Raw genomic sequence first — 24729 nt, 5'->3', positions numbered from 1 at the left:
TCCCCGCTTCAATGCGGATCCACCCGGTGTTTCACATCTCCAAGATCAAACCACACCACACCTCACCCCTCTGTGCTCCCGGTCCGGCGCCGCCTCCTGCCCGGATCATTGATGGGGAGCCAGCCTGGACAGTGCGCCGGCTCCTGGACGTCCGTCGAATGGGCCGGGGGTTCCAATATCTGGGGACTGGGAGGGGTATGGACCGAAGAACGCTCATGGGTGAAGAGGAGCTTCATCCTGGATCCAGCCCTTCCTGGCCGATTTTCTACCGTCGACACCCCGATAAGCCTGGTCGGCGCCAGGAGGCGCCCGTGAGGGGGGGGTCCTGTTGTGTGGGCCGCCAGAAGAGGAGGTACGCTGGCCCACCACCAGAGGGCGTCCTGCTGAAGTGCGGGCTTCAGGCCCGAGAGGGCGCTGCCGCCACGGACACAGCCAGGGGTGACATCTGTCACTCATTATCTCCTGACAGCTGTCACTCATTCATGCTTCATCATCTCACTCCATAAAACCCGGACGTCATCTCCACCTCATCGCCGAAATATCGTCAAACCGTTCAGGTAGTATTCTCAGCCTTGCAAGTGAACTGTGTATCAGTCTGAACTCTTTTTTGCAGCCGTTTTCCTGAAGTGTTCCTTGTCTGTGAGATCGGCATTCGGTGTGACCAGCGACAGCTTCGCTGCACACCTCTACAGCTAAGTGGGTAGACAGGAGCTTGCACGAGTGTGTGTTCGAGGTGGAGGTGGAATTCCCACCGTTGTTGCTACTGGGTGGGCACACACCCATATCTTATGTCTCTGCTACCCTGCCCAGCAGTACCGGATCCGACCTTCGAAGACGGTGGCCACCTGGGGACTCGGGACTTGGCACCTCCGTATTCTCCGGGTTCGGTGGCGGAGGAAATCATGTGGTTCCGGTTCATCTCAGGACAGACGTCTTCTATCCTCAAGCCTGCCCACACGTCACCCTTGTGATTGACTGTCTGTAAAATTTCACATTCCTCTGTGTTGTGCTCATTCACAACAGTAAGTGTTCATATTTGACTCTTTCATTGTCCGTTCATTTACGCCCCCTGTTGTGGGTCCGTGTCACTACACTTTCACAACAGCTGGTAGCTCTCTGCTAGCGGGTGGCTAACTGCACTGCTGGCACACACTCAGTATTACTCAAAGCAAACCACACTCTCATGATTCATACAACCCAATTCCAATTTGCCCCATTGCCATTTCAAATCCCACAAAACCTCAGAGAGGTCGCCGCGCTGCGAGATCTCAGTAACATTGAGAACTGCACTGAGACGCTCTGATCACGCTGCACTTTAACCGCTGCACACAGACAACACAATTAACATCGCAACATAAAACTATTTTTATATTGTTCTTAAAACTCGTGATATATTCTCTGGGTTTATAGATGTTATTGTGTTTATTTTATGTAAACATGTGAGAATCACAGGCTGTTTCTCCATTATTTTCAATGGGAGCTGCTGTGAGCTACAATCACTTCCTGATCATGTTGTTCTGGTGGAAAGTGAAGTTTGCTCTTTAACGTCTTGATTATTGTTCTTTACAACACTGTTTGTCCTCTTTGTTCCAGACTAATATATATAATATCTCTGAAATTCGGTTTGCGTTTATTAAATTCCACGCAGATTAACCATAGTAGACACAGATTAATCGTTATAATTATTTTAGCAAGTTTTCAGGGTATCATGCAGCAGTCTTTTATTAACGTGATGAAAAGCATAAAAAAATACATTTTTGTAGTATAATATTAATTTACAACTGTCATCGTGTTGATTCTCTATATGCTGTTTGACTGCAGCGACTCTCTGGCACGCAAGAGATTATGGGATATGTCAATAGGGCGAATGAAGTTGGGATGTTGTGTAAAATGTAAATCAAAACAGAATACAATGATTTGCAAATCCTCTTCAACCTATATTCAATTGAATACACCACAAAGATAAGATATTTAATGTTCAAACGGATAAACTTTATTGTTTTTGTGCAAATATTCGCTCATTTTGAAATATATGCCTGCAACACGTTTCAAAAAAGCTGGGACAGTGGTATGTTTATCACTGTGTTACATCACCTTTCCTTCTAACAACACTCAATAAGCATTTGGGAACTAAGGACACTAATTGTTGATTCTTTGTAGGTGGAATTCTTTCCCATTCTTGCTTGATGTTATCAGGCATGGCAGAAACTGTATGGACACAACTGCAAATTCACACGACTAATAGAGTTCCAAAAAAAATGGGTTTAATTGGTTTAACAGGCAGGTGGTCAGTACACGTGTGGTCCAGCAGCATGACAGGGTAGCAGACAGATGAGAGACTGAGGTGTAGTCAAAAAACAGGCACAGGTCAAAATACACAGCGTAAGGGCAATCAGAGGCAAGACAAACTCGAGGTCAAAAACAGGCAAAGTCAAAATACCAACAAGGACAACAGGACAAAACTAGGCACGGGACAGAGGCTGGAAGTGACACAAAGCTGATGATCTGGCAGTGAGCTGTGAGACTGTGAGGGCTTAAATAACTGGTGGTGTGATTAGTGAAACAAGATGCAGGTGTCAGTGAAAGTTCTGGAAGGGGGTGTGACTAGTGAACAAAAATATGCATGGGACAAGATAGTGAAGTCAGGAAAACAGAGTGGAGTGATGAAAGAGACAAAGACACGTGAGCAGGTCCAAGAGCGCAAGTGGATGAAAACACAGAGCAAAAAGAGCAATAGTGAGAGACAAAGACACAACGGCTGGTGCAGGGGCAGTCAAATAAGAATGGCAAAAATGGAGAACAAAGATAAATCAGAAAGCAAAGACAGAATGCAGAACAACTATGATCACAACAAACTAAGCAGCATGAACATATGAACTGAAAACACAAATGAGAAGAGCAAAATAAACTACTGATAAACAGAGAACAAACAAACCCATGACTACAGAATCTTCTTCTTTGTCTTTCAGCTGTTCCCGTTAGGGGTCGCCACAGCAGATCAATCGTTTCCATCTCACCCTGTCCTCTGTATCTTCCTCTGTCACACCAACCACCTGCATGCCCTCCATCAGCACATCCATAAACCTCCTCTTTGGCCTCCCTCTTCTCCTCCTGCCTGGTGGCTCCATCCTCAGCATCCTTCTCACTATATACCCTGGGTCCCTCCTCTGCACATGTCCAAACCATCTCAATCTCGCCTCTCTGACTTTGGCTCCAAACCGTCCCACCTGAGCTGTCCCTCTGATATGTTCATTCCTAATCTTGTCCATTCTTGTCATTCCCAAAGAGAATCTCAACATCTTCAGCTCTGCCACCTCCAGCTCTGCCTCCTGTATTTTTGTTAGTGCCACCGTCTGTAAGCCGTACAACATAGCTGGTCTCACTACTGTCTTGTAAACTTTCCCCTTCACTCTTGCTGATATTCTTCGGTCACAAATCACTCCTGCCACCTTTCTCCACCCACTCCACCCTGCCTGCACTCTCTTCTTCACCTCTTTACCACACTCTCCATTACTTTGAACAGTTGACCCCAAATATTTAAACTCATCTACTTTCACCACTTCTACTCCTTGTAACTGCACTATTCCACTGGGCTCCCTCCCATTCACACACATGTACTCAGTCTTGCTTCTACTGACTTTCATTCCCCTTCTCTCCAAAGCATATCTCCACCTCTCCAGACTAGACTCAACTTGCTGTCTACTCTCACTACAGATCACAATGTCATCTGCAAACATCATAGTCCATGGGGACTCCTGTCTGATCTCATCCATCAACCTGTCCATCACCACTGCAAACAAGAAAGGACTCAGAGCTGATCCTTGGTGTAATCCCACCTCCACCTTGAATGAGTCTGTAATTCCGACTGCGCATCTCACCGCCGTCACACTATTCTTGTACATGTCCTGCACTACCCTAACATACTTCTCTGCCACTCCAGACTTCCTCATACAATACCACAGCTCTTCTCTTGGCACCCTGTCATAAGCTTTTTCTAAGTCCACAAACACACAATGTAACTCTTTCTGGCCTTCTCTGTACTTCTCCAACAGTATTCTCAGAGCAAACATTGCATCTGTAGTGCTCTTTCTCAGCATGAAGCCATATTGCTGCTCACAGATCTTCACCTGTTTTCTAAGCCTAGCTTCTACTACTCTTTCCCATAACTTCATGCTGTGGCTGATCAACTTTATTCCGCTGTAGTTACTGCAGCTCTGCACATCAACCTTGTTCTTCAAAATAGGAACCAGCACACTTCGTCTCCACTCCTCAGGTATCCTCTCACTTTCCAAGATTTTATTAAACAATCTGGTTAGAAACTCTACTGCCATCTCTCCTAGACATTTCCATGCCTCCACTGGAATTACATCTGGACCAACTGCCTTTCCACTCTTCATCCTCTTCATAGCAGCCCTCACTTCTTCCTTACTAATCTCTTGTACTTCCTGATTTACTCTCACCACATCATCCAGCCTTTTCTCTCGCTCATTTTCTTTATTCATCAGCTCTTCAAAATAATCCCTCCACCTTCTCAGCACACACTCCTCGTCAGCACAATACCATGTGCATCTTTTACCACCCTAACCTGCTGCACATCCTTTCCAGCTCTGTCCCTTTGTCTGTCCAATCGGTACAAGTCCTTTTCTCCTTCCTTACTATTCAACTTCTTGTACAGTTCGCAATATGTGTTTTCCTTCGCTTTTACCACTTCTCTTTTCACCTTTCGCCGCATCTGCTTGTACTCCTGTCTACTTTCTTCATCTCTCTGACTATCCCACAACTTTTTTGCCAACCTCTTTCTCCTTATGCTATCCTGGACCTCTTCATTCCACCACCAAGTCTCCTTGTCTTCCTTCCACTGTCCAGATGTCATACCCAGTACTGTCCTAGTTGTCTCCCTCACCACATCTGCAGTACTTTTCCATTTGTCTAAAATTGCCCTCCCCTCCAACCAGTGCTTCGCTCACCTCCTCGCTAAATTTCACACAATAGTCTTCCTCCTTCAGCTTCCACCATCTGATCCTTTGTTGAGCTCTCACTCTTTCCTTCTTCTTTACCTCTGAAGTCATCCTACAAACAACCATCCTATGCTGTCTAACGACACTCTCTCCTGCCACCACCTTACAGTCTCTGATTTCTTTTAGCTTGCATCTCCTATAAAGAATGTAGTCCACCTGTGTGCGCCTTCCTCCACTCTTATATGCTACACTGTGCTCCTCCCTTTTCTTAAAGTAAGTATTTACCACAGCCATTTCCATCCTTTTTGCAAAATCACCTACCATCTGTCCTTCCACATTCCTATCCTTGATACCATATCTACCCATTACTTCCTCATCACCTCTGTTCCCTTCACCAACATGCCCATTGAAGTCCGCTCCTATCACCACTCTTTCATGCTTGGGCACACTCTCCACCACCTCATCTAACACACTCCAGAAATCTTCTTTCTCCTTCATCTCACAACCTACCTGTGGGGTATATGCACTGATGATATTCATCATCACCCCTTCAATTTCCAACTTGTCACTCATCATCCTGTCAGACACTCGCTTAACCTCCAACACACTTTTAATATACCCGTCCTTTAAAATGACCCCAACACCATTTCTCTTCCTGTTCTCACCATGGTACAACAACTTGTACCCACCGCCGATGCTCCTGCTCTTACTTCCCTTCCACTTGGCCTCTTGCACACACAATATGTCTATCTTTCTCCTCTCCATCATTTCATCCAGCTCTCTCCCTTTATCAGTCATACTACCAACATTCAAAGTCCCCACTCTCATTTCCACCCTTCTAGTTTTTTTTATATAAAAATTCACCACTTGTACATGTCATGCTCGGCCCTGATCAGGTTTTTGGTCTGCTTGCTTCCCCTTTCTTGACCCACTTTCTGCTCCTGTTCTGTTTTATTAGTTATTTGTCATGTATTTATTCCCTGTTCTATTTTACTTTGCATTCTTTAGCTATTGTCTAGTTCTTTTCTTGTTCTGCCAGATTGCGCCTTTTTGCCTCAGCCTATATGCCAGTGTTTGCCCGTGCCTCAGAACCCTGCCTGGAGATGACTGTGTTTTTGCCTCACCCTGCTTGTGCCTCTGCTCCATTTTCTGACAACCTGTGTACCGAACCTCTGCCCAAAATAAACATGACAACTTATACCTCAAAGCCTGCTTTGGGAGTTTGCATTGTGGGTCCACCCGCTCCTGAAGTCGGGCAGCCGCCCGTCATGACAGTACAGTTGTCATAAATGGGGAAAGAACACCTATATAACACCTTATATAACACCTCAAACTTAAACTTTTTAAGGCAAAGTTATTAATAACCAGGAGAATGATTGTCTTGCCTGACAGTGAATGTGTGTAGACAGGGTCAGCGCCTCATTAGCATTGGCTGGTAGTTGCTGTGAACTCAAGAATATTTGATCTTTCTGAGCATTTTATTGCAAATATGTGCGATAATAAGTCTTGATGTGTTGATAATTGTACAAACAGACTATCTAAGAATTGAGTGCTGCAGTCATTTCTTGAGTTAAATTTTAATTCCGTACTTTAACGTTTCCCATAATCCCCCTGGCAGCCCCTTGCACTTCCTAGAATGCACCACGGCACCAGCAGAGTTCCGGCCTCTCACAGCACATGTAAACAATGGCTTGCGAGGATGTGGATGGCATTGATCGAGCGAGTTCACGAGCGATTATGATGATGACACGTTCTCCCAAGTTGAGAGGGTTATCTAGAGGAGGTGTACCACCTGTGATGGACTTCTGCCATGCCCCGATGTTGTCTTGTTGTCCATACTTCACAAGGTTTGTTTACATTGTTCCCTGAATCGGAACTCTGCTGAAACTGACCTCTTGCGAGTCACGGACCGCGAGATGGCTCAAGATTCACAACTGTGAAACAGCAAATATTATTAAATTCATATGAGACAGCACTGTGATTAGTGATTAGCACTGTAAGAAAGAAGGTCATGCGATTGATTCCCACCTGTGGCCTTTCTGTGTGGAGTTTGCATGTTCTTCCCGTGTTTGTGTGGTTCCCTCCGGGTGGTCCAACTTCCTCCCACATCTAAAGACGTACAGGTTAGGGAGATTGGAAATTTTAAATTGTCCATAGGTGAGCGTCCAGGTGTGAATGTGTTTGTTTGGCCCTGCATCCTGTTCAGGGTGTACACCGCCTCATGCCCTATGACTGCTGGGATAGGCTCCAGCCCCCTGTGACACTTAATTGGAGTAAGCAGGTATAGAAAATGGGTGGATGGATGAATTCATATGTTAAATGGACTGCATTTACAAAGCGCTTTTCCATCTGAATCAGAAAGTCAAAGCGCTTTACAGTTATACGTCACATTCACCCATTCACACACACCGATGTCAGGTTAATGTCATGCCAGCCACTCATTATACACTGGGACCAAATTAGGGATTAAGGACCTTACCGAAGGGCTCTTGGTGATTTTCCTGCCAGACAAGGGATTGAACCAAGGATCCCCTTGTCTCAAGCCCACCGCTTAACCACGAGACCATCATCTCCCCAGTACCATTAGCAGTAATTAGTAGGAATTGATAGCTCTGTGATGTTAGCTACACTGATGTTTCCATGGTTAATGAGGCTGCACGCCAGCCATAGTTTTTAATAACCACAACCGAGCCAGCCATTATAAGAGCCACTGACGAGTCCTCAAAAATGTACGTTAATCAAACACCCAAACCTAAGGATATTATGGATGTTTGTCTTTGCTGATTTTGTGACTTTGAGATAGGTGAGCAGGTTCTGGCTTTACTTGTCCCACCCAAGGGTGCGCCACCTTTTTACCCACTGATGGGGTGGCCAGGAGTTTAACGGAGTCAGGTACTGTCAAGATAGTGTCATCTTGAGCTGCCCCATTTCAACTTCAAACCCATTCTTCAGAAAACCTATGGGTGTCATGGTGGGGTTTTTCCAATTTACAGTCCAGCATACAGTCTTCTAGCGCATTGCCTGTGGGGATCTGCCAGCTCTAGAGTGGATAGTGTTTATAAAATAGGTAGCTGACATCTTTTTTTTTGGGGGGGGGGGGGGGGGGTAAATTATGCCAAGTTTCTACAATGATTTGGAATGGCGCGTGAGTCCAGAATTTATATATCAACATCGGTTTGTTCAATGGTGCTACTAATGCCCATAATTTCTCCAAAAATTTTAGTCCTAACAATGTTCAGTTTGGCACCGTTCATCCTTGACCCAAAATACATAAGCATACCAAACGGCAAATGTCAGCTCTCTCCGGTTTCTCCATAATTAAAGCCATACACATGCACACATGCATACATGTACAGAGGCCACTTCGCTTTATATCGGATGGCCCAAAAAAAATATGCACAACACTTTGTCAGCAATAAATGGTCAAAGCATAGTGTCTAGAAAACAAATTTATGGCTGGATAGAAAGCTGAAAGGTTGAAGTTTTTCATACCAATGTCAATATTGGCCCTGCATTTTGTCTCTTAGACAACACGCTCAATGTAGGCCCCGCGTTGGCCAATTACGGCCTGCAAACGCTTTGGGGAAGTGTCCTGAAGAATGTTTCGGATTTCTCGGCAGATATTTTCCTTCAATGCATCGATGCTTGGCATCAACATAAACTTCAGGGTCTCTGCAAGTAAAAAAGAAACATAAGTGATTAAGTTTGTAGCATTTAAGGGTCAAACCAAGTGTTTTAAATGTATATTTTTTTGGGGCACCCTATATATACTAGCTGGGGTACCCAGCGCTGCCCGGGTTAACCTGTGTTAGACATAGGCCAAATGCCAATCATTTTAATCAAAACAATTGCCCAACATTTCTTTTTGTAATGCTGATGTCTTACAAATGTAATATTTAATGGGCTAAAGTTTGTCCAGCAGAACTTTAAGATGTGGACTCCCCAAACTAAGTGGAAATACGTGGAGGTCAGTGGAAGTCAAAAGTGGAAGTTTCACCCACATTTGTCAGGGACCAGCAACCAGGGCAACCAGGGCAGCTTGACCGGTTGCCCAGTAATTCCATAAAAGATAAATAGATGAAAGAGAATATATTAAGCAAAAAATTATTGGTTACGTTCAACTTTTTAAAAAATGGTACCAGTTTGTTCCCCATGTCATGAGGATTCATAATATATATATATATATTATATTATATATTATATATATATATAATATATATGATATATATATATATATATATATATATATATATATATATAATATATATATTATATAGCATATATATATAGGTTTTGGGGCTACTATTATAGTTTGGGAGTTTATCCCCGACAGACAGACAGACAGACAGCCAGACAGAATTAGCCCTTTATGATATAGGTATATATATGATTGACTGCCCCTACTGGAATAGCGTGTTGGGTCCACAATTTAATTATCACATCCATTGTTCACTGTTGTTAGCTAATATCCCTCATTTCTCCAAAATATTAGTCCTATTAACTTTCTGTTTTCGCAGTTTTCATCCTTGACCTAAATTCCATAAGCATACCAACTACAAATGTCACCTTTCCCAGGGTTCTCTGTGATGAAGCCACACACACACACACACACCACACACACACACACCACACACACACACACACACACACACACACACACACACACACACACACACAACACACACACACACACTCACATGCATACATATAAACAGAGGCCATTTGACTTTAATAGATAGATGCCATTCATGCCATTTCCTACTTCTGATTATGGCATATGCATGTTAGCATGCTAAATGTTCTGACACTCAATGAGGCACAAATTGTTCGTGACCAGAGCTCAACTCGTAGCACTGGCATTACCAAAACAGGTCTTCAGGGCACCTTTATCACACTCACAGTCCTCCTTTCACCTGAAGATTAGCACAAGGCTAAATGGCCTGGCTGGACCAAGATCTATATCTCTGGTCTTACAAATGAAATACAAATGGACTTCAACAAAAGAAATCTGTGTGAAGCTTTCTTATCCTAATTCCTATGCATCTCTTTAGACATTTCTTGCCTTTCGTTTTTCCCCCATCGACTCTCCATCCGGAAATTCAATGACTTGCCATCTCAAGGGGGTTCTGGGAATGCAACACACGGCTGGCAGTTGGCAAGCTAGTGTTCTGAGTTCAACAGAAGCCAAAACATTTGTTACGGACTTATTTCATTTCCTGGAAGCAATGTCCCCAACACTTCAAGGCAAATGTTGAGAACAAGCATTTACATAGAAAAGCTCAAAAGAAACCATGCATCAGGTTTTTTTTAACCTCTCGACTGAAACAGTAGTAGCTTTGGATGTTTGGGGAAAAGGGGTTTGGGGGGATTTTTGTGATAACACATGGGGAAAGTGGGTCAAGGTTGGAAAAAATTCAGTGTGGCAGCACTGTGCCATAGTTTCCCACAGGTGTACGTATGCTTCCGACGCTAACTGAACTGTTCCCAGAGCATCTGTTTGCAATAGACAGACAGTATATACACTGAATAAAAATATAAATGCAACACTGTTTTTACTCCCATTATTCATGAGTTGATCAAAGATCGAAAACATTTTCTATATACATAAAATACCTATTTCTCTGAATATGTTCACAAATCTGCCTAAATTTGTTATGCCTGGTTCACCATGACAAGATAATTAGGCCGATTTTCAGACCCTATCTTCCCTTTCCAACAATCTTAAAGACGCACCGACTATCGTGATGGCTCTAAAGATAACATCATCAGATATTCTTGCTGTGTGTGGTGTGTTCAGATTGCTCTACTCTGCTCGGAAGCACGTCTGGACCGCTCAGACCTCAAATCGTGAATATTCAACATGTTGGATTGTCTTGGCCTGATATCCCAGCGTGTGGTGTGTGCCCGCAGCACAAACAAGCACGCAGCCTGTTGAATGTGACATGTAGCCAATCAGAACGTGAGGTGATGAACGCACAAAGGGTAATCCACCATCAAAACAGCTGTGGTACACAACAGATCTTGCAGAGAAAAATTCACTCACGGAGACTACATTTGGTCCAACTCCAAATAGAGTTAATAAACTCTATATAGTGTAAAATCAGCTCTATCTATCTATCTATACTCAACAAAAATATAAACGCAACACTTTTGGTTTTGCTCCCATTTGTATGAGATGAACTCAAGATCTAAAACTTTTCCCCAATACACAATATCACCTTTCCCTCAATATTGTTCACAAACCAGTCTAAATCTGTGATAGTGAGCACTTCTCATTTGCTGAGATAATCCATCCCACCTCACAGGTGTGCCATATCAAGATGCTGATTAGACACCATGATTAGTGCACAGGTGTGCCTTAGACTGCCACAATAAAGGCCACTCTGAAGGTGCTAGTTTTTATCACACAGACACAACTGCCACAGATGTCGCAAGATTTGAGGAGCGTGCAATTGGCATGCTGACAGCAGGAATGTCAACCAGAGCTGTTGCTCGTGTATTGAATGTTCATTTCTCTACCATAAGCCGTCTCCAAAGGCGTTTCAGACAATTTGGCAGTACATCACCAGCCTCACAACCGTGTAACCCACACCAGCCCAGGACCTCCACATCCAGCAATGTTCACCTCCAACATCGCCTGGACCAGCCACTCAGACAGCTGCTGAAACAATCGGTTTGCATAACCAAAGAATTGCTGCACAAACTGTCAGAAACCATCTCAGGGAAGCTCATCTGCATGCTCGTCGTCCTCATCGGGGTCTCGACCTGACTCCAGTTCATCGTCGTAACCGACTTGAGTGGGCAAATGCTCACATTCACTGGCGTTTGGCACGTTGGAGAGGTGTTCTCTTCACGGATGAATCCCGGTTCACACTGTTCAGGGCAGATGGCAGACAGCGTGTGTGGCGTTGTGTGGGTGAGCGGTTTTTCCTGATGTCAATGTTGTGGATCGAGTGGCCCATGGTGGCGGTGGGGTTATGGTATGGGCAGGCGTCTGTTATGAACGAAGAACACAGGTGCATTTTATTGATGGCATTTTGAATGCCACAGAGATACCGTGATGAGATCCTGAGGCCCATTGTTGTGCCATACATCCAAGAACCTCACCTCATGTTGCAGCAGGATAATGCACGGCCCCATGTTTGCAAGGATCTGTACACAATTCTTGGAAGCTGAAAATGTCCCAGTTCTTGCATGGCCGGCATACTCACCGGACATGTCACCCATTGAGCATGTTTGGGATGCTCTGGACCGGCGTATACAACCGCGTGTACCAGTTCCTGCCAATATCCAGCAACTTCGCACAGCCATTGGAAGAGGAGTGGACCAACATTCCACAGGCCACAATTGACACCTGATCAACTCTATGCGAAGGAGATGTGTTGCACTGGCATGAGTCAAATGGTGGTCACACCAGATACTGACTGGTATCCCCCCCCAATAAAACAAAACTAGCACCGTTCAGAGTGGCCTTTTATTGTGGGCAGTCTAAGGCACACCTGTGCACTAATTCATGGTGTCTAATCAGCAGCTTGATATGGCACACCTGTGAGGTGGGATGGATTATCTCAGCAAAGGAGAAGTGCTCACTATCACAGATTTAGACTGGTTTGTGAACAATATTTGAGGGAAATGGTGATATTGTGTATGTGGAAAAAGTTTTAGATCTTTGAGTTCATCTCATACAAAATGGGAGCAAACCAAAAGTGTTGCGTTTATATTATTGTTGAGTGTATATGTGGCCCCGTGACAGGCTGGCGTCCTGTCCGGGACGAATGCACATGGCGAGCCGAGGTGGGTGCCGTAGAAGAAGTGTGACCAAAAAACAGACAAAATAACAAAAAACTGACCCAACGTAACTGAGTTCTCCTTTAAGTACTCTTAGATCAATGAAGCTTTCAATTACTTTTATATTGTTAGATTAATTGAATTTGTTAGGTAAATTCAATTTGGTTTATATTAATTTTTAAGTTCACTTTATATAGTAATTTTAGTCATTTATCTTTCAGATATATTTACACCACATGACAAAAATGCCACCCATGTCCTCACCTGGCTCTCAAGAAGTGGTGTGGTTGGCCATCCAGGTCCCCGGGATGTTGGTGAATGCATTAATGCACAACAGCAGTATGTGCTCCCAAATGGGAAATGGAGTGCATTTCTATTGCTCTTTTTCATCTGATGCCGATGATCAAAGTATGTCTGATGACCACACACACACCACACACACCAATACACACACACACACACACACACCCACACACACACACCACCACGGATGCTGCTACACATGATACTCAACTGCAACACTGGGAGATATTTAGTGCAAACTCCTTATTCCCCAAGTGATTTTCCAGTTTGATGTGGATTTGAACCAAGCCCAAGCTTTGACCTGTTGACCAGCTCCTCTCCAAAGGTCCTAGACTTGACCTTTGCCAAAATTAATTCTTCAAGGCCAATTTTGAGGTCAGCCTTTATTGAATGTACTAAGTTTGGGAGAAATCAGAAAAAGTACCTGGGAGGAGTAGGACAACAAACAGACAGGCAGACATGATGTTGACTTCAATGACTGACCTTTGGTCAGTGGTGGGCACGTTTCCACTAATCCACTAACTGCTAATTATCAAAGCTAATGTTTCATTACCGGACCAATTAGCTTCCGATAAATTTAGGTCCGATCATTTTTAGACCACTAACATATTTTACAGGGCATAACGAATAAAGCTTAACAGTTAAAAACATTTGTGAAGTCTGAAGTCAAGATTTTAGCACCTACCTGTTAAAGGTTTCCTAGCAGACAGACAGTGCTATCCTCTGCAGGCAGCTGATTACAGGAGAGAAAGGAAGTGAGAGAGAGAAAATAAGATAATTTCTCTTAACACCATAATGACTCGCCAGCATATCACGCAAGTCATCCGCAGGCATACAGTTTTAATTTATGGTTAAAATTTTAACCAAACTAGTTCCCGACAAGTTATTGAAATTAATGTCCCGTCTGACATTTTATAAAGTAAAAATATCAGCTATATGTTTTAGTTTTAAAGTAATGCACTAATTTTGAAGGTTTTAGTGTTTGGAAACACGTCACAGTGCATTATAGGTAAAGTTTCACGACAGGAGAAATGCATTGAGACGCACTGATGAGGCTGCACTTTAACTGCTGCACACAGACAACAGCATTAAACTCTTTGTATATTGTGCCTAAAACTCTTGTGAATATATTCTCTGGGTTTATAGACCTTCAAAATTAGTGCATTACTGAATGAAAATAAACATTTTGATTGCTGACCAGAATGAAAACAAAACCTTTAAGGCCAATTTCAGGATTGACCATTACCCCTGTTGTTTGGTGGAAATCAGTCAAAGCCCCTGGGATGCGCATGGAAACAGACAAATGGTGGTCAAGTTCTAGCACGACTATCAAAATTGTTCTGACTTGAGCTTAGCTGGAAAATGATGCTGGAAATCACAGTCACTAATATAATGTGCTTTAGGCGTACAGAACTAAAAAAAACTGTGCAACCAAGTCTTCACAGGTTCACTTTCCTCAAATGAGTCACTTTCTGTGTCCAGCTGTGGTTTATTCAACATTATACCGACAACATAGGATCATATCCAGACACTTTTCACAGCTAATCCATATTTAAGGCCTGGAACTTACTCGTAGGACTTTGCCCCCGGGCACACAAACAACCGGCCATATATATTCAGGAGACAGGGCAGAGGAGGAGGCCGCTGTTGACCATTTATTTATGAAGTCAAAGCTCTGTGGCAACAAGCTCTCCCCTCTGAAGCAACCTAAAGCGCTTATACCCAAGCTGAATATTTCATTTCCCAATCGCTGCTGCTTTTGAGTCGTTTTCGAGGTAAAAAGTGAGACTGAAAGGCAGAAGGCAAGCAAGAGACAGACAGAAAAGAAATAGAGGACATCGCTGGTGATGTAAGACCCCTCTATACCCCAGTCAAAGTAAACAGGTGGGGCTGGAGCAGGAGGAGGAGGTGGAAACGTGGATGCTGCTTACAGGCCTCGCCAAGGTCAGGGGAAGGAGACGCTCCCTTTATCTCTTCTCCAGCTCATTCTTTTTGTCTTTTCTCCCTGCACAGCTATTATGGAAGCAGAAAACAGACTGTTTTAAGTGTGCTGTTAAAAAAAGAAGAAGAAAAAAAAGCAGGGCAAATATGTGGTCTCACAAAAGGAACGTGTTGCTGGGTGCAGATTTGAAAAATACAACAGAACTGTTCCACATTTTCAAAGGGCTCAGGACGTGGAGGAGAGTGCCGTCTCACATGAAATGTAAAAGGACAGCTGCCTCCTTCACCTCACCTCATTGTACCTCTTCTTCCTCGGTTTTGCGCTTTCATTTTGAACGGCCTATAGGTGGCCTGAGTGTGAGGAGGCGTCGCTGGCAGGTGGCTGTGAGCAAATGTATGGAGGACGATGAAATATTTACCAAAGCAATAATGATTCCCTGGATGAAGCAAGTGGAGGGCACAAGGAAGGCTTCTTCTGTTTTTGTCCAACGCAAGCATGAGCAAAAATGGATATAAACTTTAGATATTGTAGGGTTTTTCATGTGAATAAACAAAGACTGAAGGCATCATACGATAGCAGATAAAATATCTATTTAAAAAATGGCAAGGATAATGAATTCAAAACCTAGAGCGTAAACTCTTGTCTGCTCGGGTAATAATACAAGCGATGGATGGAGCAGTTGAAATTATGACTTTGTGATGCCATAATGCAAGAATGTTCTTGCAATGTTGAAGAAACGGAAGAAAGACAAGTGAAAAAGAGAGTTCCTTTTATTAAAAAAAGGCTGCTATGGGAAAATCATTTTTGTGTAAGGCCCCCGTCACACATAGCAAGAATATGGAGGAGTCATTCCGACATGGCAATATTTGCCATATTCAATGCAGTCAAACAGAAAAACGGAGCATGGCCAGCCGTGGTCTGAGTGCATGCGACTGCTTCATGCACCGCTGCAGGAGGCAGCCCAAACATATTTTAGAACAGCAGTCCAGATGACACAGACTGCTGTCAGACAGCACTGACACTCACCCACTCACTCACTCACCTACGCAGTCAAATCTGCGCTCGTCCTCACATTCCCAGCGCTAAACTGACCTCTCATCAGTGTGTCTCATATGACGGAGTGCACGCGTGTACGTATGTAGAACAGGTGATCAAAGCAGTATGCGAGTGCGTGGCCGAAATGTTCGCTCAGCTGTGTGTATATGTGTCCATAAACGCTGCACCAGCAACTCTGCATGTGCACGTGCACCCCACTGAGCACTGGAGCTGATGTCCATCCGAGCGCACTGACAGCTGTCAGTGCTATTGTACAGTCCGGTGAGTCTCTTTAGGTGTTTAATCAGTATATACTTGCATTGCTAGATTTTATTCATCCGGCTGGATTCAATAACTGCTGCTGTACTGTGCTGGCAGTGCGCCAACTTCCCACATGTGCACAACATTCAGATGCAGCCAGTGGACTTTCTGTTTTCTTTTTTAAACTCTTTTTTTTGTTGTCATTTTACTTGCTATGCATCCTAAACACAACTGTTAGTTGGATATCGTTGTGGGACGGGCGCTTTCACAATGGATTTAATTATATGTTGCCAGCACGCAGCACCGCTGGGTGAAGGGACTTCACCAGCTGTCTGCGACCGCGCTGTGGAACGCGAGGTTCCGGAGTGATTTTGTTTGAAAGTACATGTTTCTTTATGTTGTCATGTGCTGGGCAACCTTTCCGCATCATACCTGCTACAGACCTTAGGAGGGTACGTGTAATAACCTGTTCGTTACAGCACTGGACATCCTGTTCAGATGCACTGGCTGGGCACTTGCACCGTGCCTCTGATGCACGCACATTGCCACAATACATGTTATTATATAGCAATATTTCCTTTACTCTCCGTGGCCGGTGTCCAGTGGAGGTGGAAAATGTGGCACAGCATGTTGGCAGGCGTTGCTGTGATCGATCGATCTCAGAGCTCAGTCAACCATAATCAGATCTTTTCAGATCCTGTTTATGCCACCATTGGAAGATGTAATTGCTGTTAGATGGTTGTCAGATTACATATGGATCGCCGTCGGATAGGTGTCCCATCTCGATGGCGTCCGGAGAATTATGAACATGTGCGTCACTGTCAGAGCCACTGGCCAATTTTGACCAACTGTGTGGACTTCCGCAGATGGCTGTCAGAAGGGTTTGGAACTGAAATCTGGCACCTTTCGTATGTGCACCAATTCATAACTCTGACGGCACTCTGTGTAATTCCGGCTATGTGTGACGGGGGTATAAATTTCAGGGAGAAGATGTATAGTTTGTCGTGAAAGTTAAACTGCTGGTTAATAAGAAGAACTAAACAGGGTACAGTAATAAACAGACTGGGCTGAAGTTATTCAGTATCTGTGTTATAAGTGCACTTGTTTAATTGGTATCCCAGTGCAAAGTATATATATATATATATATATATATATATATATATTATTAAGATTCTATTGTCTTACGTACATTTTTTACATGTTCAATAAAGCCCCTCAATCAAAAAAATCAATCATAAACAATATTTATGTTTTAACAGCGTCTGCAGGAGGGCGTGACTGTGTGCATACATGAGCTTTTGACAAGAGCGGAAGTTAGCTTTGAGTTAGCGGAAGTTAGCGTGCATGGTGACGTCCACAAAATGTCTTGTAAATCACTCCAGAGGTGTTATCAGGTTACAAAAAACAGTTTTCCATTACAGTGTTTATTTCTCACAAGCTTTTACATAATATATGACAAAGAGGTTATGTTAACGCACAAACAAAATGGTGTTTGCAGCTAGCCTGTGATGTCACCACACAAAAGGCTGTGAAATGTCTTGTAAATCACTTCAGAAGTGGTATCAGGTTCAAAAATAGTGTTTTCAGTTTTAGAGGTGTTTATTTCTCGCTAGCTTTTACATAATATATGAAAAACATGTTATATAAACACATAAACAAAGATGTTTTAGAGAGACCTGCCACTGACATCACGATGCAGCTCTACTCTGATTGGCTGTCACCCCCACCACTGAAAAAAGGAACAGAATGAAAGAGAATGTGATTTTTAACCTCTAGAATAGGCCAAGGTTAGCCATCTTTGAACTTGTCTCAGGTCTACGTCCCAAGAATGCTCCCTATGAATTTGAAGACTCTGGCAGTAACAGGACTGGACTTGTGCTGAGCATAATGGAGATGGACAGATGGACGCAAAGTCTTTGCAATAGTAGATGGCTATATTTGATGGCCTCAGGTTAAAACTGGTGGTGACATTCAAATTATTAAGTTTGTCCAAAGTAAATTAGCAAATTGGCAAAAATGTTGCTGAAGTTAATTTAGGTCAGCCTAGTTAATTTCAATGTTAAAAACTGAAGCACTTTATGTTGGTCCAGTTCTATTTATTTTATTTCTATCGCACAAAATCACAATAACACTGCCTCAAGGCGCCTCACATTACTAAGATTTAACCTTACCAACCCCGCTGATCAAGCACACAGTCGACAGTGGTAAGGAAAAGCTCCCTTTGGTGATAATGAGGAAGAAACCTCATTATGACCAAGAAGTCTTTTTTTTTCTTCTTCAGTGCAGCTTTCATTTGTTTGTTTGTTTGTTTAGTTGTTTTGTATGTTGTAGGGTTACTCAATTTACTTAAGCCAATTTCCCCCCAAAATTAGAAATGTCAGTTTTATCAAAAGAAAGAACCCAGTAGTTCAAACAAGGCAATCTGGCACGAGTGTAAAATAATCATGATGGTTAAATTTGGCATTTTTCAGTTAATTGGGAAGTAAGGATGCACATAAACCCAGAAATCCAAGTACCGAGGAAGTAAAGGACCATAAAAAAATAATTATAACAATAAAGGCACAAGGACAACAACATGGAGGAAATTATCCACAGAGTTTAAACCAGATAAACAGTAGAAACATGAGATGGAGATAATCCTAGGAGGGACAGCAACTCAGAGATCAGAAAACTAACACCAGACCATGAACCATGACAACCTGGATAGAATAATGTAAAAAGCAAAGACACATCTAGTACTCTTTAGATCGCATCAGAAACTTGATAATATTTAAACATAGAGGTCTCATGGTAAGCATCTTCTGAGTCTCACTTATGTCTGTTTAAAGCTACGACACTGAGACAATCCAAGCGTTACTGCTGAAGCTGCCCCAATCCACATGATCCCTCAAGCTATTTTACCCTCATTTATGAAGATGTCTCCAAAAATATGCCTCAGGGCATGAACAGGATCTACTTTGTAAACTCCTTTACATGGGGCTTAAACCCAGTCTGGACAGTGCAACTCACTGGCTCCTGGCAGAATATCAACACCTCAAAAGTGTCATCTCTTGTACAGTATTATATGATAACCACACCCCAAACCTCCGGTCCTGCAAATTAAGCAAATACAGAAGTGTTTGGGGGTGAATTTTTCTTTTCATAACTCATCAGTTAAAGATATTCATTCATTCATTTTCTATACCTGCTTATTCCAGTCAAGGGTCATGGGGGTGGGGGGGTGGGCTGGAGCCTATCACAACAGTCATAGGGTATGAGGCAGGGTACACCCTGGACAGGATCCCAGCCTGTCACAGGGCCACATACTGTGCATCCGAAAAGTATTCACAGCACTTCACTTTTTCCACATTTTATGTTACAGACTTATTCCAAAATTGAGGAAATACATTTTTCCCTCAAACACCCCATAATGACAACATATTTTTTTTTAATTTTAGCAAATTTAATAATAACAATAAAAAGGGAAAAGCAACAAAACACGTGTACACGTGTACAAGTATTCACACCCTTTGCTCAATATTTTGTTGATGCACCTTTGGCAGCAATTACAGCCTCAAGTCTTCTTGAATTTGATGCCACAAGCTTGGTGCTCCTATTTTTAGGCAGTTTTGCTCATTCCTCTTGCAGCACCTCTCAAGCTCCATCAGGTTGGATGGGGAGCGTTCGTGCAGTCATTTGCAGATCTCTTCAGCGATGTTCAATCAGATTCAGGTCTGGGCTCTGGCTGGGCCACTCAAGGACATTCACAGAGTTGTCCTGAAGCCACTCCTTTGATTCGTTGTCCTGCTGAAAGAAGAACCAAGTGCTCTGGAGCAGGTTTTCATCTAGGATGTACATTGTTGCATTCATCTTTCTCTCAATCCTGACTAGTCTCCCAGTTCCTGCCACTGAAAAACATCAACACAGCATGATGTTGCCACCACCATGCTTCACTGTAGGGATGGTGCCTGGTTTCCTCCAAACATGATGCCTGTCATTCATGCCAAAGAGTTCAATCTTTGTCTCATCAGACCAGAAAATTTTTTTTCTCATGGTCTGAGAGTCCTTCAGGTGCATTTTTGGCAAACTCCAGGTGGCCTGCCATGTGCCTTTACTAAGGAGTGGATTTTGTCTGGCCACTCTATCATACCGGCGTGATTTGTGGATTACTGCAGAGATGCTTGTCCTTCTGGAAAGTTCTCCTCTCTCCACAGAGGAATGCTAGAGCTATGACAAAGTGATCATCGAGTTCTTGGTCACCTCCTTGACGAAGGCCCTTCTCCCATGATCGCTCAGTTTACATGTGCAGCCAGGTCGAGGAAGAGTATGATGGACCAAACTTCTTCACAGATGGAGGCCACTGTGCTCATTGGGACCTTTAAAGCAGCAGAAATGTTTCTGTACCCTTCCCCAGATTTTTGTCTCCAGTTCTGTCTCAGAGGTCTAAAGACAATTCCTTTGACTTCATGCTTGGTTTGTGCGCTGACATTCACTGTCAACTGTGGGACCTTATATGTAGACAGGTGTGTGCCTTTCCAAATCATGTCCAGTCAAATGAATTTACTCCAGGTGGACTCCAATTAAGCTGTAGAAACATCTCAAGGATGATCAGTGGAAACAGGATGCACCTGAGTTCAATTTTAAGCTTCATGGCAAGGGCACTTCATGGCACTTATGTACATGTGATTTCTTAGGTTGTTTATTCTTAATAAATTTACCAAAATAAAATAAATAAATAAATAAATAAAAACTTTATTCACATTGTCATTATGGGGTATTGTGTGTAGAATTTTGAGGATAAATATTAATTTCAACCATTTTGGAATAAGGCTGTAACATAACAAAATGTGGAAAAAGTGAAGCACTGTGAATACTTCCTGGCTGCACCGTATAGACAGACAAAGACATAGATGCACACCTACAGACAATTTATAGTCCATTTCACTTAACCTGCATATCTTTAACACTCCTGTCACACCTTGATGATTTAGCCAGCACATGCCGAGGATATTACAAATGCTGGCATACACTGGCATACGTCTAATCAGTTATGGGTAAGTTTTGTATAAGTCAAGAGTGCATTGAAGCACACTGGTATACAGTGTAATAGGAAAGTAAGTCCTAAAATATTGGCATGCAAATTTTGGACATACGCAAACATACAGTTGTATGCAAACGTTTGGGCACCCCTGATAATTTTAATGATTTTCCTTTATAAATCATTGGTTGTCTGGATCAGAAATTTCAGTTAAATATATCATATAGGAGACAAATACACTGATATTTGAGAAGTGAAATGAAGGTTCTCGTATTTACAGAAAGTGTGCAATAATTATTTAAAAAAAGGGCAGGTGTATAAATTTGGGCACCCTTGTCATTTTATTGATTTGAATACATTTAGCACTAATTATTGGAACACAAAATTGGTTTGTAAGCTCATCGACTCTTGACTTCCTTACACAGGTGACTCCAACCATGAGAAAGGGTATTTAAGGTGGCCATTTACACCATTTGTCCATTTCCATTGGACAAGCCAGCTTCATTTGGAATAAGGTGCTGCAGACTGATGAAACTAAAATTGAGTTATTTGGATATAACAAGGGGTGGTATGCATGGCTGAAAAAACACAGCATTCCAAGAAAAACGCTTACTACCTACAGTAAAATTTGGAGGTGGTTCCATCATGCCGTGGGGCTGTGTGGCCAGTGCAGGTACTGGGAATCTTGTTAAAGTTGAGGGTCACATGGATTCCAGTAAATATCAGCAGAGTCTTGAGAACAATGTTCATGAATCAGTGACAAAGTTAAAGTTGTGCCGGGGCTGGATCATTCAAGACAACAACCATAGACACTGCTCAAAATCTACTAAGGCATTCATGTAGAGCAGTGATTAACTGATTAACATCCCTTTGAACAGGTGGGATGAGTTCATCAGTGAAATCACCTGCTGAAGTCAGTGGCTGCAAAGAAAACCTGCACCCTCTCGGCCCTTTCTAGAATAGTTTGGAGACCACTGATGTAGAGGAACAAGTACAACGTTCTGGGATGGCCATCTCAGTCCCCAGTCCTGAACATTATTGAAAATCTGTGGTTTGATTTTAAGCAGACTGTCCATGCTCGGAAACCAACAAACCTGAGATGTTTTGTAAAGAAGAATGGTCCAAAATAACCCAAATCCAGACTCTCATTGGAAGCTATAAGAAGCGTTTAGAGGCTGTTATTTCTCCAAAAGGAGGATCTACTAAATATTGATGTATTTTTTCTTTTGGGGTGCCCAAATTTATGCACCTGCATACTTTTGTTTAAAAAATTATTGCACACTTTCTGTAAATCCTAGGAACTTCATTTCAGTTCTCAAGTATCACTGTGTTTGTCTGCTATAAGATATATTTAACTGAAATTGTTGATCCAAACAACCAGTGATTTATAAAGGAAACTCATGACAATCATCAGGATGCCCAAACATTTGTATGTAAGTTATGTGATTATTGACACACCATTCTTGTAAGTTACTCATTAAGCCCATTGATGCTATCCATTGATTGGCTCAACAACTGAAAGCTGCGGTCCTCACGTGAACAGTTCAGACTGTTACAAATATTAAAATCATTCACACTTGGAGTAAATATAAAGTCTAAAATCTTACCTGTTCATTTCAGTCAAATTCATCATCGCAGCCTGATGAAAACTTATCCACATAAAGCATCCTGATTTTGGAAAACGACATCTGAAAATACTTTAACTCCTTGTCGTGGCTGAAGAAAAATAGCATTTTAAAAGAAGTCCCTCTGTGTTTTGTGCGTTTCTCAGCCTGAACCAGAGAACACCAATACTTTGTGCCACAACAAGAAAAGTAACTTATTTTAAAAGCTGAAAGAGTCACAGTGCCTCGTTCATTCACACCAGCATTTACCACAGACATCAGTGGGCATTCTTCAGCATTCTGCACACGATGAAAATAAATCCCATGATCCACCAAGACAAAATAAAATCAAATTTGATTAAAAAAATGTTAAATTACTCTGTTTGGCCTCCGTGTGGAGGGGCGAAGGCACACAACAGCGTACACATGCTCAATGACATGCTTGTATATTTACGTGTTCTGTCAGCCAGACAAAAGGGTTCTACCGGCAGTGGAAATGCAAACTAAGCCAAACTTAACTGTTCGGACCCGCACCATACCTGTTCGGACCCACATCATACCCGGACCACTTGATGGAAACGGAGCTGTCAGCATATGCTGGCTAAATCGTCATGGTGTGACAACTGCATAATGTATTTGACATATCCAGTGTATTCGGCGCATTTTTCATGCATCAGCATATGCTGGCTAAATTGCCAGTGTGTGACTGGGACCTAAGATATTCTAAGCCATAAAGGTATGAATAATTATGGGTGGGGTTGCTTTGAATGACAAGCAGTATGTGACAGTCAGCCATGTCCAGAGCTTTGCTAGCAGACCGTTTTAGACCAGCTGTGTATGTCCTTTTTGAGTGTTTTATTATAAATATCAGATAACATGGTGTGCAGTGCCCTTCATTATACTAACATACCATATAAGAATTATGTGCTCCAGTATTTCTGTTGAATGAATTTTTTTTCCGCTTTTTCATTTGTGTGTGAATGCTATGAGCATTATCAACAGGTATCGGCAACTTTACGTTATCTCCACTGTTACTGCATGGTTACTGAGGCACAAAGCGTGATTTTTAATACCCACAGCCGTCCACCCATCATGAAAACCACTGCCCATTCTGCAAAAACATGCATTAATAAAACTCCAAACCCAAGGTTATCCTGTTACCTTTAGCTTGTTTGATAACTCTGAGATGGGGGTGGGGTTCAGCTTCATTGGTCCCGCTCAGGTCATGCACGGACTTGTCCAGGCTCCACCTCTTTGCCAATTTATGTACTGGCCACGACTCACGCAGAGTAAAAACTGCCAATATGGTGACACCCAGAGCTGCACTTAAAATCCCGCCTTCAAAAAACCTATGGGTGACATCAGGGAAGGTTTGTCCTGTGTAATATAAAAATAAATCTTCATTTGTGGACATGTAGTTGTTAAGCTTCGGTTGGCTGATCACAGCACAAACCCCTCAGAACCCCACAACTGCCCCTGATATTAATAAAATGATCTGCCAGCTGAGAAACAAGCAGGCGTGTCCAGCATGAAAATAAGAATTGTCACCACATTCCTGTGGTGCACTGACTTACCAGGAAGCACCGCCGCATGTCAGCGGAAGATTTATGTCAGTGTGCGAGTATGTGTCCCAAAACATGGACACTCCCTGTGTACTCCCTGAAGCGAGAGGCTACACTTCCTGATCAGCAAGCTTGACACACTGGACAGCTGACCTTTGACCCCTCATTTCACCTGAGTCGCACAGCGACTCGCGGCTCATCTGCAGCTCCTACAAGGTCACTGGGGTCACAGTTGACACAGCAGTGCTGTGTTATGCTG

The 24729-nt window shown here is 42.8% G+C and overlaps 1 long non-coding RNA gene across 1 annotated transcript; it reads left to right on the top strand.

Annotated features, from left to right (window-relative positions):
• The first annotated feature begins 17589 nt into the window (after positions 1 to 17589).
• On the top strand, positions 17590 to 23600 carry LOC117502213. Its single transcript, XR_004558231.1, has 3 exons — positions 17590 to 17600; positions 19485 to 19490; positions 23493 to 23600. It is a non-coding gene; the product is annotated as an uncharacterized LOC117502213 (long non-coding RNA).
• The last annotated feature ends 1129 nt before the right edge of the window (positions 23601 to 24729 follow it).

This window comes from Thalassophryne amazonica, chromosome 2 (assembly GCF_902500255.1).
Source record: "Thalassophryne amazonica chromosome 2, fThaAma1.1, whole genome shotgun sequence".
Taxonomy (NCBI): Eukaryota; Metazoa; Chordata; class Actinopteri; order Batrachoidiformes; family Batrachoididae; genus Thalassophryne; species Thalassophryne amazonica.
Note: the sequence above shows the minus strand (reverse complement) of the source record. Positions and strands in the feature narration are given on the sequence as shown.